The sequence below is a fragment of the Tiliqua scincoides genome, chromosome 3 (assembly GCF_035046505.1).
Source record: "Tiliqua scincoides isolate rTilSci1 chromosome 3, rTilSci1.hap2, whole genome shotgun sequence".
In the NCBI taxonomy this organism is placed as follows: Eukaryota; Metazoa; Chordata; class Lepidosauria; order Squamata; family Scincidae; genus Tiliqua; species Tiliqua scincoides.
Window position 1 is genome coordinate 65,520,695 of NC_089823.1, and position 14,589 is coordinate 65,535,283.

Consider the following 14,589-nt stretch of genomic DNA (forward strand, 5'->3'; position numbering starts at 1 on the left):
GAGGGAGTAAAGCTCCCTCAAAGTTTGGGAACCTCTGGTTTAGACAATGAGCTCAAAAGCACTGACAAGCATTTATATATTAAGCAACACGAAATATAGAGTATGTGCAAGTAGGTTTTCGCTGTTTCACATTTTTCTTCAATGGTCTTCCACCAGCACAGTTTAGAAATTCAATCACAAAGTCTCTGGTTATGGTCCTGGGTGGGTGGGGGAGTGTGTGTGTACACATAAATGGAACAGAGATAATGGATATCTTGTAGAATAGGTTTTGAGCACACATGTTAATAGATCTATAGTTTTGCTGCTGTTAACATTACACAACCAGTAAGCACCTATGATTTATGTTGAGTTGTCTCTTCAGTTGCCATCTCTTTTCTAATATAATTAAAGAATGTGAGTCACTTTAACAGGTTAGAACTGCAATCTTTTGCATACTCACTCCACTGAATGCCATGGCCTTATGTTTGAGTAAGCATGCACAGGACCATGTGGCAAGAATAGAAAAGGCATAGCTCAATAGCAAAGAAGCCCAGGTTAGTGTTGGTGGTCTTCCAATAATTTAATAGAAAATGTAAAGGTTCTGAAAGATATCGGTGTGTTTTTTTTGTATAGCAACATTTTCTAGAAAGGCAGCTGTGAGTCAACAGCAACAAAAACAACACAGAATCTTGTTCTTCCCTGTTGTTTTGTTTGTCCTTTTTCCTCAACAGAATGTTGTCTTAAATCTCATTCACTCTCAAAGAGATTACAGCTGTGATTTTCAACCCTTTTCATTTCATGGTACAGAAATTGTCAAGGCACATCAGGTTTTTGAAAATTGATAGGACACACCATGCTGTCAGTGGGGGGCTCACATCTCTCATTGGTCCTACTAATAAATGACCTTCCCCCAAATTCCTGTGGCACACCTGTGGACCATTCACAGCACACCAATGCGTCACAGCATAGTGGTTGAAAATGGCTGGACCAGAGAATACAAGAAGGGAAAGTGAAACATGGCTTGCTGCCACAAGTAACTCAGGCTGCAGTATTTTTTCAAGCTAGTCCTACACATGCTTGACTTGGAAGTAAGCCCTGTTGAATAGAGGGTCTGAAGGACCAATCCCATCCAGTTTTCCAGTGCTGGTGCAGCCATGCCAATGGGGTGTGCACTGCATTCTGTGGTGGGGAGGCAGTCACAGGGGCCTCCTCAAGGCAAGGAAACTTTTGTTCCCTTACCTTGGGGCTGCATTGAGGCTGCACCAGCACTGCAAATTTGGATAGGACTGGACCCTGAGAGCTCACACCTATGCTTGTCTACTCAGAAATAAGTCCTATTGTCCTCAGTGGGGCTTACTCCCAGGAAAGTGTGCATAGCATTGCAGCTTTACTTCTGAGCAATCTTGCATAGAATTGTGCTTGTCATTGCTACAGCCTGAGAGCACCATCCTGTGCCTGTCTACTCAGACTCAAGTCCTGTTGTGTTCAATAGGACTTACTCCCAGAAAAGCATGTATAGGATTGCCACCTGAAAGCACCATCCTATGCAAGTCTACACAGAAGCAAGTCCCATTCTAGTCAATGGGCTTTACTCCCAGGTGAGTGTGGATAGGATTGCAGCCTTAGAGTCCAGTCCTATGCATGTCTACTCAGACTCAAATCCTGTTGTGTTCAATGGGACTTACTCCCTGGAAAGTGTGTATAGGATTGCCACTTAACAGCACCATCCTATACATGTCTACACAGAAGAAAGTCCCATTCTAATCAATGGGCCTTACTCCCAGGAAAGTGTGTACAAGATTGCAGCCTTGGAGCCCAATCCTATGCATGTCTACGCAGAAGTAAGTCCCATTCTAGTCAATGGGCCTTACTCCCAGGAAAGTGTGTAGAGGATTGAAACCTTCAGCTGAAGCGCTATGCAATTTCCTGAGAGTCAGATCCATTGACGACAATGGGAGTTACTTCTCAGTAGGCCAGCTGAGGCTTGTTCCCTTAAACACACACAGAACTGCAGCGACCAGGGCCAGTGCCCGTTCCCTCCTGCAGCTCGGGTTACAGCCCTGCCCAGCGGAAACTCTCTGGCCGCCTCCCGTCCACGGAAGGCAGCTGTAGCCTCCGACGAGGCTGCGTGACGTCACGCGGGGCTCTGGCCCCGGCTCGCTGAAGGGTTCCAGTGAGCGGAGCCCTCCACAGCCCACCCGATGAGTATTCATGAGGCGGAGGCGGCGGCGCGCGCCCAGAGCCAGAGGGCGGAGCCTGTGCGCCGAGGGGGCGCGGCTCGCTCGCTGAATATTGATGAGGCGCCAGCGGAGCGCGCTGTCGTGGGGCCCGGCGCGTGCGGCGATTGGGCGAGGGCGTGTGTGCGTGGTGACGCGCGTCGCGGCGGTGCGGGTCCCGATTGCTGCAGCCGCTTGTCAGTGTGACGAAGATTGGCACCCAGGTAAGCGCTGTCACTCAAACCCGCTCCCGGCCGTGCAGCCATCCATCAAGGCGCGCCCGCCGCCAGCGTCGGCCGCCCGGGCTCCGCCGCGCAGAGGGAGCCGGGGATGGGGGCGGGGGGGAGGCCGCCACACAGAGCAGCGGGGCGGGGGCCCCGCACCGCAACCTGCTCGGAGGGGGCCAGGGGCGTCGGCGGGCGGGCGGCGCGAGGGAGGGGGAGTGAGGAAATTTCTGGAACAGCCGCCCAGTGGCCGTTGCTTTTGTGGGAGGAGGCGGCGCAGCGCGCGCGCGGGCGCGCGCTCCGTAGAACGGAGGGTGTCGCGCGCCTTAGGGGTGGGGGAAGGAAAGGGCACCAGCTGTTTGTGGCGCGAGGCGGGGAGGGCGGCGTTTAAAGGGGCCACCTTCAGGAACATTCCGATAGACCTCAGGCAGGGTGCTGCAGCTGTTGCCGGGCGCCTCGTCGTCGTCCCCCGCACCCTTCACCCGCCCTTGTTTGCTGCCCAATCCTATCCTGGGCATGTCTACTCAGAAGTAAGTCCCATTATAGTCAGTGGGGCTTACTCCCAGGAAAGTAGCTAGGAGTGTAGCCTTAGGCACCAACACATCCTATCCACACTTTCCTGGAAGTAAGCCCCACTGACTATAATGGGACTTACTTCTGAGTAGACATGCCTAGAATTGGGCCCTCACTTTGCCCAAGAGGCGAAGGGAAGCCAAACTCAGCCTTGGGGAGAGAGCCTCTTGGGGGCTGGCAGTGTGCAGCCACCTTCCCTGGTCCAAAATAACCCACCTGCTCACACACATTGGCACGGGAATGCAAGGTTGTGGAAGCGTTGGGGTGGGGGGTGTTATCTAATCTGGTGGCTTTCCTGACAGCGCAAGGCACTCCCCTGCCTCCTGCTTTTCTAAGCCATTTTGTGTGGTGAATGACCCCCCTGCCATGTAAAGACCAAGCAGGAACATACCTGTGGGGAGTCTCGCATCATCTAAAAGAAAAGGGGGGGGGATTGCTGGGGAAGAGAGTAAGTCCCACCACTGCTGACAGAATACAGTGGGCTGAAACTTTTGAAGAACCTACACACGAACCCTCCAGGAATTGCTAATCTTCTGCACAGGGGCAGGAGGCATTTGGCACACTCTTAATGTCAACATGAAATTGAAAATACGTTTGTGACAGGAGCTGGATGCCGGCATCAAGTATGAAAGTGCCAGCCTCTGGCAGAGCCAAAAAAGGCTGTTTTGAATTTGTAGCTGTAAGTGTTCCCTTATAGAAACATACACAGTCAGGTAATGTGTGCTCTAATGCTGCTTCATTATGGTGGGTGTGTATTCTGAGTTAACCAGCTCATTCAGGGCCCAATCCTAACCAGTTTTCCAGCACTGATGCAGCCACAGTGCAGATCTAAGGTAAGGGAAAAGATCTAAGGTAAGGGCCTTCCTTAACTTGAGGAGGCCTCTGTGATTGTGCCTCCACTGCAGGATACAGCTCATGTCTCATTGTCATGGCTGCATCAGTGCTGGAAAATTGCATAGGATTTGGCCCTCAGTTTATTTCTTAGTATGATATAAACCAGTATTTCTCAACCAGTGGTACTTGTTCCCACAATGGTACTTGAGGTGGTGTCCGGTGGTACACACAGGACCCCCAGACCTCCACTGCCTGACAGCAGGACCAGCAATGCCACACAACAAGCAGCTGTTGGAGCTGTGCTGAACCAAGCCTCCTACATGTGCTTTTTACAAGCTCAGGAAAGCCCTCCCCTCCACCCTGAGCCTCTTAGCAATGTTTGTTGCATTGCGTCTAGCCTCCCAGTCTAGAAGACTGGTGATGCTGGTATAGACCTACATGTCCCAGTGTTCAAAAGCATTGGCCAAAGAACTAAACCATTAAATACATAAATAAAAATATATTTAAAATAATATTTGTTTTTTAAGGCCCAAATTTTAAATTCCTCTGGATTTCCCTTTCTTTCAGATTTAGTTTTGAGAATCTGAAAGGAAGAAGCAGCTTTATATTGTTGCACAATGCCAGGATTTAAGAAATGCACCATGTTTAAAGGATTAGTGATACTGTAAACGTTCACAGTGGGAATTTCAATCTAAATACTTAAGGAGAATTTTCTTCACCAAGCTGCCACATGCAGTTTGTTGCACATGTATGCCTTTTTAATGCAAGCCTTTGTATGGTCATTACCGTTGCCTATAATTGTGTGTTCTGTGCTAAAACAAAACAAGTCAGAATTGTAGAAAGTTAAATTCCATTTTAAAAAGAGATTGAGATCTGGTATGTATCAATCATACAAAAGTAGTCGATTTGCTAATTTTATTGGTAATGAGGAGGGGAAAGGAAACTGTGTAGGCCGGACATTGAAGCAAAGCTGACTCCTGAAAACTTCAGCTGGCTTCTCGGGACAACCAACATAGCTTCTGAGATCTTGGTAATCATTGTTTACAAATTTTGAGTCTGTCTTTGTAAGCTCAGTGGCTAAACATTTGCGATTTTAAATGGGATTCTCAAGTTGTTAAATTATTCCCTTGCAAGGGGTAGTCAGGAAGCATGCAGAGCTCTGAGCACAGACATATTAAGCAAGCATTGATATTTTGTAACAATTTGTGGCAAAGAATGAAGTACATGTCCTTCAAGTCTATCTCAGATGTATGTTTCAAAGAAATTGAGCCAGGAGAGTTACAGTACTTGAGAACATAAGAACAGCCCCACTGGATCAGGCCATAGGCCCATCTAGTCCAGCTTCCTGTATCTCACAGCGGGCCACCAAATGCCCCAGGGAGCACACCAGATAACAAGAGACCTCATCCTGGTGCCCTCCCTTGCATCTGGCATTCTGACATAACCCGTTTCTAAAATCAGGAGGTTGCGCATACACATCATGGCTTTTACCCCATAATGGATTTTTCCTCCAGAAACTTGTCCAATCCCCTTTTAAAGGCGTCCAGGCTAGACGCCATCACCACATCCTGTGGCAAGGAGTTCCACAGACTGACCACACGCTGAGTAAAGAAATATTTTCTTTTGTCTGTCCTAACCTGCCCAACACTCAATTTTAGTGGATGTCCCCTGGTTCTGGTATTATGTGAGAGTGTAAAGGGCATCTCCCTATCCACTCTGTCCATCCCCTGCATAATTTTGTATGTCTCAATCATGTCCCCCCTCAGGCTTCTCTTTTCTAGGCTGAAGAGGCCCAAACGCCGTAGCCTTTCCTCATAAGGAAGGTGCCCCAGCCCAGTAATCATCTTAGTCGCTCTCTTTTGCACCTTTTCCATTTCCACTATGTCTTTTTTGAGATGCGGCGACCAGAACTGGACACAATACTCCAGGTGTGGCCTTACCATAGATTTGTACAATGGCGTTATAATACTAGCCGTTTTGTTCTCAATACCCTTCCTAATGATCCCAAGCATAGAATTGACCTTCTTCACTGCCGCCGCACATTGGGTCGACACTTTCATCGACTTGTCCACCACCACCCCAAGATTTCTCTCCTGATCTGTCACAGACAGCTCAGAACCCATCAGCCTATATCTAAAGTTTTGATTTTTTGCCCCAATGTGCATGACTTTACACTTACTGACATTGAAGCACATCTGCCATTTTGCTGCCCATTCTGCCAGTCTGGAGAGATCCTTCTGGAGCTCCTCACAATCACTTCTGGTCTTTACCACTCGGAAAAGTTTGGTGTCGTCTGCAAACTTAGCCACTTCACTGCTAAGTGAAGTTATTCACTGCTAAGGAGATTACAACTCCTTTAAGGAATGTGGGCCCACACAGATTATTCAAAATCACTAGTAGCAGGTCTAAGTTTTAAGACAGATGTCAAAATGCAAACATTTCAATTTCAGGTCTCGCTGTGCCAATTTATCCATTCTGTAGGCCTGTGCCTTCTTTGGAGCAAACTGTACGCAATGCAGTGACAGTTAGTCCCAAGTAAAATACACTCAGCCTTATGTTACCAGCAGTGAAGTATACCAAGAGATAGCATAAGTGCAACTATGGATGTAATGGCTTAAGATTGGGGTGCTAAATAACAGAAAAAATACAAGTTGAACTCTTATTTACAGGTTGAGTCTACTTATCTGCTGATTTTCCATCCGGGGCTTCCCCAGCCTTCAAAATGCCTTTCTAAGGCATAAAAATGTCACTTCTGGGGGTTTTTTTGCCTCTAGGAGGTATTCTGAAGCAGGCTTCAGAAAGCCCTCCAGAGCTTTTAAGAGGTCAGAAACTGCAAAATTGCTTATCCACAATTTTCGTTATCTGTCCGGGGGTGGGTGGGTCTGAGAATGGATTCCTGCAGATACTGAGGCCCCACCTTTACAAATCTTTTTAGTTTTTGTCTTCTGTACTTCAACTAATAGGGGGATTTTTTTTTGCGCTGAAGAATGAAATTAATTTGTCCTTGCATTCTATTTGTCTGTTTATAGTTCTTCTTTAAACAGTACAGACACCATTTATTTAAGACACCACATTCTATTTCTTTTTAAGGGAGGGGGGTTGGAGTTTGCAATATAGTTTGCACTTCACGGTAAACTGAAACTAACTCCTTAAGCACTCATTAAAGTTTATCTGTATCTTCTGGATAGGAAATTTACAGTTTGTTTTGGGTGTTTTGTATAGCACTCTGGCATGAATAATAGTATATGCTTCATTTTGGGTTTTAAATTTAGGTTGCAGTCCTGCACACACTTTGCTGGGAGTAAGCCCCATTGAACACAATGAGACTTGCTTCTGAGTGAATATGTAGAGGACTGTACTGCCAGAAAACTAAAACTGGGAAGCTCTCTGAAAATCTCTGGTGTATGAGTGGCTTGTCAGCAGATAAATCTTTATTTGTAACTGACCTTTTGATTTTATATAGAGTTGTAACCATAGAAATTGGTCTAGAAAGTGAATCCCTTCCCAAACATGTATTATAATTTTGGAAACTAATGCAGGTGTTTTTGTTGATGGAAAAGTATACAGATATACTGTGATGAATACCCTGTGTTTTCCCCCTTTCCTGCCTATTTTTAATATTTTAGGACTCTTCTAAATACCCAGAATCTCTTGTGCAGGTTCAGCAGTCTAAAACGTTGCTGAGATAGTCATTTTGTTTGAAATGTCATTATCTGCTATCCATGTCCTTTTATGGATTCAGAGTCATTCATGTCTGGAGTAACAGGTCCTTCTATGAAGTGATCAGTTGGGGAACCAAAGCTGTCCATTTAAGTAAAGGGGGGGTTAGGCTCCATTTCTCAGGAGAGGAAACTGTATGACATAATCAAGCCTAGGTTACTTGAGCTTAAGCATAGGGATGTTCATCTATTCCTTTACCAGATCTGCCATGATGCCCAATATCGTCTGCAGGAGGCACACCCGCTTAACTTTCACTAAGTGCAGGGATTGGGTTTCCTTAGATAGTCTAAATAGCTAGTGATAGGAACTGTAATCCCAATTTGATGACATTAGGGAATTATTTTGTTGTGCTTTGTTTTCTCTTTTCACTCCAAGCCAGTTTGCAAACTTTACTGGTGTAGAGCAGAGGTTCTCAAACCGGGGTGTCATGACACCCCTGCCTGGGAAGTTTTGTTGCTGCCCTCTAAGGGGTGGGGCAATGACACTCCAGTGATAGCACTGTTGCTGCACAAAAAAGGGCTTTTTAAGCACTTACAGGGGGTCGCTACGGCCTTCCGAAGGGTGCGGGGAGTCTGTGTCCCTTTCTATAAGCTTTCCCTTGCTTCAGAAATGCTCCAGAATGAGTTTGTGACCCACTTCCAATTTTCAGACAAAAACTGGAAGTAGGTCGCAAACATTTTGGAGCATTTTTGAGGTGTGGGGAGACTCACAGAGGGGGTTGCGGGCTCCTCCCACCATCTGGAGGGCCATCATGACTCCCTGTAAGTACTTACAAAAAACACCCCCCCCTTTTTCTTTTTTTGCACAGCAGCAGCGCAGTCATCAGAGCACTGCAAAGACAATGACCAAAACTCTCCCAGAGAGTTTGGGGATTGCTGATACAGAGGGATCGGAATGCTTTGCTCTTGAATAGCTTCACAACTCCATCTGCTGGGTGTTACTGGTTATTGTATTCAGTTTGGTCAGACTTTTTTTTCACAACCATTCAAGTGAATTCAGGCAATTTTCATCAGCTTCGTTGTACATTTGAACCTGTTTGTACCACCTTCTTCTCCATTTCGTTTAATTCCTTTTGGATTTTTAATAAATCAGTTGCATTTTGACTCTGCTTGCCTAGTCAATGTTCACAGGTGGTTCAGTGGGTTTTCACATTCAGTTCTCTCACAAACTCTACTGTAGTTTAGATTTTTAATAAACACTCTGGATTTGGTGGTCTTCTTGGAGGGTTTGTCGTCCCCCCCCGCCTCCTTTCTGTCTGGGATCATCTGAAGCCTGGGATGGTGGCAGAGGATGGAAACCACCAGATCCCCACTGAAGCAGCTAAGCTAGTAAAAAAAAAAAAAAAAAAAGGAAAGTGGGGAGCAGAAAGGAGTGCAGTCATAGTAACCACTAGGCAGTGCTCCTCTTTGTCAGCCATCCTTCTCCCAGTACAACCTCTGACATGGTTGACTTGGCAGTGAGGTATGATAGCCCAATAGCCATTATGAACTGTGGCAGATTTCCTTCTGATTTATACATTTCTGGCTTTGGGAGGCTGTTTCTTCCCAAAGCTACATAGTGAGCAGTAAATGGCTAGAGTAAAGGCCAAAGCTTTTTTGTTTTCTTCTTAACTCTCAGGACTAAGTGGATACTGAAGTTAAATAATGAGACAAGGGCATTGTGCATGCTCTTTCATGGCAGCAAAACTGCACTAGAGGTTTCAGCACCACCTAGAGTTTGGACTCAAAAAAACACCAGTCTAGTACCCAGCATGAGTAATTCCAGCGCTCCTGAGGGGCCTGCCTTACCAAGGTCAGGCTGCAGCAACACAGAGGGCCCAGTGACTTCTGCTCAGCTCCAGTACCAGCTGGAACTGGAGAAGAAAAAGCTGGTGGCTGAGGAAAAGGCAGATGACAGCTGAAAGGAAACAGGAGAGGGAATGACTGGGGGCTGAGGGAAAAACGTCTGAAAGTGAATGGAAGAAAACTCACCTGGCCAGAGACAGAGATGGAGCATATAAAAAAAGAGCAACAAATGATGTAGGAACAGCGGAAAATCTTGTTGAAAAGTTGTGTTCTAGAGAGAGAAAACTAGCTTGCTCAGGAAAGAAATGAATGTTCACCTTCAGAAGAAAGAAAAAAAATTGGTTAACCCCTAATCCACTCGTTCCTTGCTAAGAACCATCCAAAGGGATGTCCAAAAGCAATACACCCCTGGGTCAGCAAGAAAGAAACAGCACTCTTAGGGTATTTCTCTGCCTGGCAACAACAAAGGCGATTCTGAAATGATTAGCAATAACTGGCAACCAAAAGCTTCATCTGCACAGGCAAAAAGGCTATCATGTAATGGCATATTTAATAATAATATAATATGTTGTGAGAGGATGCATTTAGGACTATTCTGCAACTTAGATGTTTCTTCTGCTGGATGGTCTCGGAGAGGAGTACTGGAAGTGGAGTCACTCCTAAAATTATTTTGGGAATTTTGATTGTTCTATCAAAAACATGCCTTTTTTATGCCTCTCTGTTACATGCTGTAATCCATCATGAGATAGTAGCGGGGAGCCATTTCTCCCCCTAGAACTTGGCCAAAAAACTTCCAAGCTCTCTGCTCCTGAGGTCAGCTTTGTACAATTTCCACAACAAAACGTAAAAGGGTAGGCTTGCAAATTGATGAATAAGGCTTCACAGAGAGAAGGGCAGCCAGAAAATCTTTGATAGGCTCAGTGAGCATCATGGCAAGAACTTTCAGAACTACATTTGGTCTACATGCTCAGAAATAATGGGGCCTAAAGACACCAACAAGTGCTACAGGTTATGTCTTGCATGTAGAATGGTATAGATCTGTGGGGAGGTGGCCACTAACCCTGCATGCACATTGACTCCTAGAGAGGTAGTGCTGTTCTGGGGAAAGGGGTGCCCTACCAGAAGGAAGAGACTTTCAGTCAGACCAACTCCACCTCCTGGAGCGAAGGGGCTTCCATATGTCAGGAATGTCACCCTCTTCTTAGAATAGGAGATTCACAAAGGTAAGAATTCCTATGTTCTCAAACTTAGAACTGGGACCCACTTTTTGGAAAAACAGTCTGGCACCCACTGGAAATGATGTCATTAACCTGAAAGCGATTTCATAGCTGTAAGTGACATCATCAGGCAGGAAGTGCTTTCATGAGAATGCAACAAGCACTGAAATTGCCCATGGCAAGCAGTGAAATTGTGCCTTTTCCCTAGATAGGCAGCGTATTAAATAAATAAATTAAAATGAATAATTAGAAATAATTAAAGTAAAACAAATAATTAAATAAGGGGAGATGAGGTGGAAAAGCCAGCCCTGTTCCACCAAGTGAATTCTCTCTGTAAAAACCTCAACCCCCCCCCCAAATAACATCATAAGATTTTTCAGCCCAACCCAACGCCCAGTTCAATTTAAGTTCTTATATTTAAGCCAGTCCAGTGTTATTTGGGGGAAAATCAATTTTATATCCAACGTGTTTTTTATTTGGGCTGGACTGAGATTCAAAGCTTCCTGCTGAACAGCGTTGAAAACCCAGAAAGATGAGGAGAGGAAATGAGATTCCAGTGTTGGGTTGGGAGGAGGGAGGAATCTGTAAATCCTTTCCAATCAAGCACTGATTCAAAGCCTATTAGCATCAGAACCCATTGTTTAAAATCACATACCATCAGGATCCACCTAGCTTTACAATATTAAAGAAGAAAAAAGACTTACTAGCTCAAGCCTCTTTTTACTGTACTATGGTGGTGGGGGGGACACTTCCTTCTGGAACACTTATTGAGCTTGACATGCATAGGATTGGGACCATTCTGGTAACTGCACTCCCCTTCTTCACCTGACCTTCCACACAAGTGAAGGCATGTTTTCTTACTCATGGTAAACATGAATGTGTGTCTTGGTTTCGCTTTCCATAGGGTTCAATACATTTGTCAGCTTGGAGGGATTGACTTCCTTCTCAGGTGGTTCTTGGGGACTGTGTTCATCAGATTGGGACCATTCTGGTGGTATTGGATTCCTCTCAGCCTGCCCTTCACAAGGGATCAAGGCATGTTCGAGTAAACCTGCAGTATCATGCAGTTTCACTTTTCATAGGGTTCAGTGCATTTTGCTTGTCTGCTGTCAGTTTGTCAGTTGCAGCTTTGTGACCCACCCACAATCAGGTTGTGACCCATGGTTAGAGAAACTCTGATATAGATAAATGCAGTTGTTCTCGAACTTTGAAGCACCAAGAACCACCTGTTAGAATGACAATTTGTCCAGATCCACCAGAAATGATGTAATTGACCTGAAAGTGATGTCATGGCTGGAAGTGACACCAGTTTAGGTTTCAGACCTAAGCTGCAATCAGACAAAGGTTCAATTACAGTGTGCTCTTGCTGTTACTTTGCATAGCTCAAAATTCAAACGTCCCAACTTAGAAGCAGTACACAGACTTGGACCCTTCTCCAACCACAGAGCCCTCCCTCCTTTCCAACGTCCCCACTTATTCAGGGCAAAGCACCATGCCTCTCTCCCATTGAAAGCGCTGTATTTTCAGAGCTCTGTATTTTCCATGGCAGCTGAACTAGATGCTATGCAACGAACCTGAAATTGGCTATCTTTCCCTTGTATCCCCAGAGACGGTGTATGCCTGCATCTGTAGACAGATTCATTCATCTTAACAGACTACTGTTTTAGGTACTTATGGGTGGTCCCCTTAGTGGGAGAAAGGCGGGTCAAAATATGGTAAATAATTTGATCCATATGGTACTTCAGTGTGAACAAAGCTGTTCCAGCTGGAGAAGTGTCCCTGTGATAATGGAAATGGGTGCTGCAGGCTGTATTTGTGTATAGTTTACACAGGTTGCTTTGCATGCATAGGCAGGTTCATGTGGATAAAGTAAGCAACTGCCTTGTGTGTATGTGGGAATCAGCCCTTTGACTACAAGAATATGCATATGTGTGAGAAAGTGGGGGTGATTATGTGTAGAGAATGCTGTGTGCGAGACTGGGTGTTTTTACATGAATACTGTGAGTTTTCAATATTATTTTGGTGCCATCAAGAGACAGTTTTTAACTTGCTCAGTAAACTCCAAGCCTAGAAAGAGATCTCACCCTAACGTACAGTAACAATACCCTGGTGTGCTATCTGGTCTGATGACTGTGACCATTATCATATATTGTTGAACAACCACAATTTTCCCAGGTCCCAGAAGGATTTATTTAGCATTGTTCAACATATTTTTGGTTTATATCCCTTCTGGCATTTTTATTTTAACGATTTAACGAATTGAATATAAATGATTATTTAATCAATATTTTGTTAAAGTGACATGTGTATCTGAGTTATGCATTTTGTTGACAGTTCCTGCAATTCTTATTATGGGAGTAAAAAGCAAATGACAAACAGTGCAGACCTATACATGTCTAGCACTGACCAGCACAGGGGTATGGGGAGGGTGGCAGGGAAGGGGTGTTGCTAGGCAGGATATATATCCCCTTACCCCGAGAAGACCTCCAGGCACCTCCTAACCTGCACTGGATACAACATAGACCATGTGGTCGCAGGCACAGGTTAGGATTGGGTTGCCCATTTCATAGGGCTTACTCCTATGTAACAGTGCTTAGAATTGCATCCCAGCTGTGTAGTATTTATCACTATATCGTATTATGTGACAAAAAAAAACATCCCTTTGTTGCAAGGTCAATCAAGAAGACTTGGTACTAGGAGTGAAGGTTTGCAGGCTCTTTATTTCACTGCAAGCAATGGGTCCATGGGACTCTTGTCTCAAAGCATGGGCCCCACTTTCAATATTGTCAAGACCATTTGTACAATTTTTGGCTCTTTGTCCTAAAATCTAGACATCCCATTGGCTGAAATTTTATATCAGAGATGGGGCAAACACCTAATAGGTTACAGATAAGGTACAATTTGCATTAAAGATGGGAAATAGGTGGGCAAGGGGTAATTGATTGGTTATGATTTACATACAGGTGGGGTTTCACCTTAAAACCTAGCCAAAATTACACAATTTCCAAGAACCAGCAGAGAGCAGTATAACACAAAATACTTAAAGACGGGTGTGGAGACCGACATAGCTTATGACATTTTTTGGCAGGACTTCAGGACCATCTTGTTAGTGCGGCCTGATATCGCTGCCTGGTCTCCTGCTATCTTTTGCATTAAACCATTTCTTGGCATGAATATTAGGCACTTACTCATCCCTCATTAGAGTGGCCTAGAGCGGCCTATCTTATCCCTTCTGCATTTCTTTCCTATGTGTTAGTAAAGCACGGTGGGGCCCTCTGCAAAATTAAGGCTTCTTGTCCTTTTATTAAAGAGGTTTTTAAAAGCATTTCTAAAAATAGGCAATTTGGTTTCTGTGGCTTAATTTTATATAACTATTGTATGATTATTATGTCCCCTTATACAGTTGTACCTTGCATAACGAATGCCTCGCGCACCGAAAAACTCGCAGAATAAAAGCGTTTTGTGAAGTTTGGTAACTCGCACAACGAATTTTTATGACCCGTGCTTCGCAAGACAAATTTTTTTTGTTTTGGTTTGTTTTAAGGGGAGGATCTTCATGTCAGTTTATGATCCCGTCCACCCTAGTAAGGGGAGGATCTTCATGTCAGTTTATGATCCCGTTCACCCTAGTAGGGGGAGGATCTTCATGTCAGCTTATGTAAGTAAGTCCCATTGTGCTTGCTCCCAGGAAAGTGTGCACAGGATTACAGCCTTCAAGCTCCCCACTCAACATCCCCCCCCCCGTTTTTGACATCCTCAGTACAGTATGTATGCCTTTAAAGAGCACTTAATAAACACTTTGTAAATCAAATTTGACTTTGTTCTGACTTTTCTTGCCCATAGGAACGAATTAATTAAATTTCAATGCATTCCTATGGGAAAACAAGCTTCGCAAAACGAAAAACACGCATAACGAAAGGACTCGCGGAACGAATTAATTTTGTTATGCGAGGCACCACTGTATTTGGGTTACAGGCTACCTTCTCTCACTATGTACTTTTTGCTATAAAAGTGTAGTTAGAGTTTTCCTAGTAGGTACATG

The 14,589-nt window shown here is 44.8% G+C and overlaps 1 protein-coding gene across 5 annotated transcripts in view; it reads left to right on the forward strand.

Moving 5' to 3' along the window:
- The first annotated feature begins 2,341 nt into the window (after positions 1 to 2,341).
- The window catches only part of PKNOX1 (PBX/knotted 1 homeobox 1), a 42,437-nt gene continuing 30,189 nt past the window's right edge, over positions 2,342 to 14,589 (forward strand). For all 5 annotated transcript variants that reach the window (XM_066619615.1, XM_066619617.1, XM_066619620.1 and 2 more), the window contains exon 1: positions 2,342 to 2,419. The gene's annotated coding sequence lies outside the window, so the exon portion shown is untranslated. The remainder of the gene's footprint in view (positions 2,420 to 14,589) is intronic.